Source organism: Sinocyclocheilus anshuiensis, unplaced genomic scaffold (assembly GCF_001515605.1).
Source record: "Sinocyclocheilus anshuiensis isolate Anshui unplaced genomic scaffold, SAMN03320099.WGS_v1.1 scaffold1639, whole genome shotgun sequence".
Lineage (NCBI taxonomy): Eukaryota > Metazoa > Chordata > Actinopteri > Cypriniformes > Cyprinidae > Sinocyclocheilus > Sinocyclocheilus anshuiensis.
In genome coordinates, this window is record NW_015548336.1 from 128,246 (window position 1) to 133,037 (window position 4,792).

At 36.6% G+C, this 4,792-nt stretch overlaps 1 long non-coding RNA gene across 1 annotated transcript in view; it reads right to left on the reverse strand.

The window, feature by feature from the left end:
• Positions 1-202: 202 nt before the first annotated feature.
• The window catches only part of LOC107656540 (uncharacterized), a 7,236-nt gene continuing 2,646 nt past the window's right edge, over positions 203-4,792 (reverse strand). The window contains exons 2-3 of the long non-coding RNA XR_001630581.1: positions 3,647-3,782; positions 203-958 (exon numbers count right to left, since the gene is read on the reverse strand). This is a non-coding gene — a long non-coding RNA (uncharacterized LOC107656540). The remainder of the gene's footprint in view (positions 959-3,646; positions 3,783-4,792) is intronic.

A 4,792-nucleotide genomic window follows, 5' to 3' on the forward strand; every position in this document is an offset into this window, starting at 1 on the left:
TCCAGCCATCGTGTCTGCATTCACAGGTCGACATCACAGCAAAACGCCGCCCCCTCTCTCCTGATCTGTCAGAAGAACAGAGCGCTAGTGAGACTCGTACATTTATTTTGATTTGTAAAATGTCCTGCGACAAGTCAGCTGATGTTGCCAAGTGTAAACGCACCGTGTCCTGATTGACTGATGATCCGATCTTGATCAGATCACGGTGATCGCATGTTAATGCCAAGTGTAAACGCAGCCTCTGACATGCCTGTGTACAGGTAAGAAGTATTGCTGAATGTAAGTGTGTGGTGTCAGAGAATATGTGTGTGAGTGTCTCATCTGTGTGTGTTTGTATTTATGTGTTTATGAATTATATATTGATCACATTTGTTCTTGAACAATTTGGATTTGGGAAGCAGAAAGTCTCCTTTGCTCGGTTTGGCTGAAAGTTAGACGCAGTCCTTCATGGAGGTGCATGTAAACAAAATAACAACACATGATATTTGGATCATTTACTACATGCAATAAAAACATAATTATAGCACAGTTACTAAGCAACCATCAAAACATTTTTGTCATGATGTCATGATGTACAGTTTCGTGATTTGATGCTCATTGTGATTTGAGTGTGTGCGCGTATGTATGTTTTGCTGTGGCGAGTTTAGTGTTCATTAACAAAGTGATGTACGTGTAAGTGTGTTTGTGTCTGTCTCTGATCTCAGTGTTTCTCGTAGGCCTGTTGGAGCCTGCAGAAGCTGCTCATCTGACTGCAGGGCTGATAAGCCGTACAGTGAGCGCTGGAGACTGTGTGCGGGTGAAGCGTTCATCCGTTACACCCGTGCGGTTAGCTCTTCTCACAGATCTTATGATCCGCAAAGTTGATACATTCCTTAAATGCTGGTGTCTCTTTTACACATCCAAATCTCTCGATTCATCTCTTTAAGCAGATTTGTGGTGCTGTTCATGAGCTCCCAAACTGAAACAAAAATAACAAACAAAAAATATTGCGATACATGTATTATATTATTATAAAACTGAGACTTTCAAATATTTTTTTATTCAAATATTATATTATTATTATAGAAAAATGTTATGGGACTAAGAATACCTAATATTAGTGACACCAACTAGGTTATATTATATCACTTTATATAGTTTAGCATGGGTTTAGATATTATTTTTGAATTCTATTATGTTGTATTTTATTGACTCTGTTTTGGTTGTCTGGATGGTCTGCATATGTCTGTTTCTTTCTCGTCAGATGTAAACACAGCGTGGAACTCAAAGCCCTGCTTCCTCTACCTGCAGTCACAATATACAGGAGTATGTTTTAACAGCGTCTCACACACACACACACACACACACACACACACATAGGGATTAGGGAATAATCCGTGTTTGTGTCTGACCTCTGGGGTCACCACACATCCGGCTACCAGCAATAATAATGTCTCTCTCTCTCTCTCTCTCTCTCTCTCCCTCTCTTTCCAAAAGCTAACCTCAGACTTTTACATATACACAGCAAAATATTTTATTTTTAATCATAATCTTCATCTAGTTTTCACAAAAATAATCTGAACATCCTAAAAAGCATAATAGATTTTCCTCCGAAATGGCGTAATATATCTTGAATGAGATTTTTATGTAACTAAAAAAACTGTAAACTGTAAAAATATAATACATACACACAGCTGTTCAAAAGTAACATTTTTGATGATTTTGAAAGAATACTTGCCAAGGTTGCATTTTTTTGATCAAAAAAGTAAATAAAAAAAATTGCAAATATTATTACAGTTAACTCTTTTCAATTTTGAAAGAACTGTATATATATTATGAAATGTAATTTATTCCTGTGATGGAAAAGCTGAATTTATATCAAATATAAATCATTTGTAACATTATAAATGTTATTATTGTCACTTTTGATCAATTCAATGCATCCCTGCTGAATAAAGTATAATTTTCTTCCAATTAATAAATAAATATATAGTATTTAAATTGCCATGAATGATTTTCTACATTAATTTCCCACCCTGTATATCATTACGAATAGATTAAAATGTGTTAAGCTCTCATACAATATCTAGCAGTGTTTGTGCTTGTATTCACCTTACTGTAATGTTGGTTTGTTTAACTAGCTTTAACAGGAACAGATGGGACAAGAGAATCTGATTGATTTTCTAATCCTAGTATTGATTGTTGTTACAGTGGATTGAGTTGGTACTGTACACACTGTACTGTGTGTGTGGGTGTGTAGAAGACAGTGTGTGTACATCAGAAGTGTTACTGTAGTCCTGTGGGTCATTTCTTATGCTCTTTTACTCCTCCTGAGCGTGTGCCTCCTTGGTACTCCTTCGGATTATGGCTGATTTAAATGTAAACTGCTCAACTCACACACATGCACATACACAACATAGATTTACACACTTTAAAAATGGCAGAACAATCCTCTGGCCGCTTTAATCTTGTTAATCTCAGAATGTGTATGTTGTCATTCCAGACTCTGTGTGTGTTTTTCAGTAAAATCAGTTACTCTCAGCAGTCATCTCCTCAATAATAAACACGCATATACACATACATATACATACTCTGTGTTGTAGTTTTTAGTGACAGTAAAATCCCTGATATATTTGGCATGATTGCTCTAGTTAAAGAAATTATATATACACAAAAATGAAAATTCTGTATATATTTATTAACCCTCATATCGTTCCAGACCTGTATGCTGTTGTTGTGAATAATTGCTCACAGAAAATTATTGTATGAATTTAGAAAAGTTTAAAAGAGCACAAGTGATATAGATTATGCTTCTATAGTGTCTTTATATTGCTTTTTTTGTCCCTTATGGCAACTCACAGTCACTATTAGATGAGCTGCTTTTCATGGAAAGTTCTTCTAAATTCTCCTTTTATGGTCCACAGGTTTGGACCATCACAAGGATGAGCAAATATCAACATAACAGTGTACTGTCTCTAAAGTTTTTTTTTTTGTTTTTTTTTGCTGCAGAGTATTGCAATTCTTATGAAGCTGAGTACTAGTTGGTTACTGGATCTCTGCTTTGTGATTGGCTGTTACATTTACAAAGTTGTCAGTAGCTGTGTTTATTGACTGACAGCTCTGAGGACTTCTGGCCACCTGGGTGGCCATGCTGATCCTTCCTTTTCAGATGTAAACACATCTACAGCCAATCAGAAGACACTCCAGGGACTCTGGGTAACAAGAAGCAAGACCTCTGAGCTCCAACATATTTCCCTTGCTTATAAAACACACTATTAAAAATGGTTTTCCTGAGGGTGTAAACAAGATTATTGTAGTGTGTTTCATACGAAAATACTATTGAAGTCTTTGTACTTTAATGTCTTTGTAATTAGTTGTGAAATTTACTAGCAATTTCTGAGTGAAAATAGTTAACAGAAATAGAAATAGAAAACAGTGTGTGTGTGTGTGTGTGTGTGTATTATATATTATATAAATTTTCAAAGAAACATTAAATATAAAATCTATACTGTTTTAATGTAAAATATTTAATGTACATCAAAATAACTGATGTAGAAAGATGCTAATTTTTTCTTGTAAAACATTGTTTTATGTACAACTTTGAAAAATTCATTTATATGTGTGTTTAAGAGAGAGAGCGCATGTGTGAGAGTGTGTGTGTGCATACGAGAGCATGTTTTTGGGGCCGCGGCTCGTTGATGTAGCTGTCATGGGAGAGTGGACTCTGGTCCAGGAACCCTCCGGATGGAACCGGGGGGACTCGGAGCTCTTCTCAAAAACCTAAATAAACCTAGATTTCCTCACTGCCCACCAGAGAGAAAGTGAGAGGGAGAGAGACATACATTTTTGTGAGCCTTTATGGCACAAAATCTGCCAAACTGCTATTACAACAGTTTCTTTTTCAATTTCAAATCCATTCTTGGCAAATTTGAACTGATAAGTTTTCAGACAATGCATGATAAGCAAATGTAAAGAGATGGAATTGTATTGCTTCTTGTGAGTATGCGTGTGTGTGTGTGGCCGCATATATGTGATGACAGACCTTGGGGTGCAGATTTAATTAGGATGTCATTTTTCACAGCTGAAAATGACATGCTTCTTATGTTAGTAAGTGTGCGTGTGTGTGTGTGTGTGTGTGTGTGTGTGTTTTGTGTGTTTGTAAGGGCACTAGTTGGCATGAGTGGCCTTGAGCTTGTTTTAACCATGAAGGTTTAAAGCAATTGGTCACTCGTATCTGTGTGTGTGTGCGTGTTGAGTCTGTATTCATATTGTAGTGTCCTTGGCCTGTTAAGGAATGTGTGACTCAAAGGTTACGGTCCATATATCCAGAATGCTTTGCATCATGACACACACTCATTTAGCTGTGGGGAGTTTAAAATTGTTGCACCTTGTAGAGATAAAATTTCTTCTATTCCACTCATCTCAACCTCTCAAAAATGAGCAGCACTCATTTTATTCTGTTCTGTCCTTTGCTGCTTTCATCTGTTTCTCTTCCAAACTTATTATTATTATTATTATTGTTATTATTGTGCTTGCAATGTATGACAGCTATGTATTAATATTTTTCAAACATTCTGGTTAGGTTTGTTTTTATGTAATTTATTCATTCAAAAGTAAAAGTTCCCTTTCATGGGAACTTCGAACTGCGTCCTCTAGGGGTCGCTATGGGGAACGCCTCGTCGTGACCCGTGTCTGAAGCATACATTGAAAAAACACCAACTCGTTGGCCGGCGACAACCATGACGTCACTACCGGTGCGACTATAGTATAAATAGGCGCCGGGAGCACACATCATTCTCTTCTTCGTCTTCAT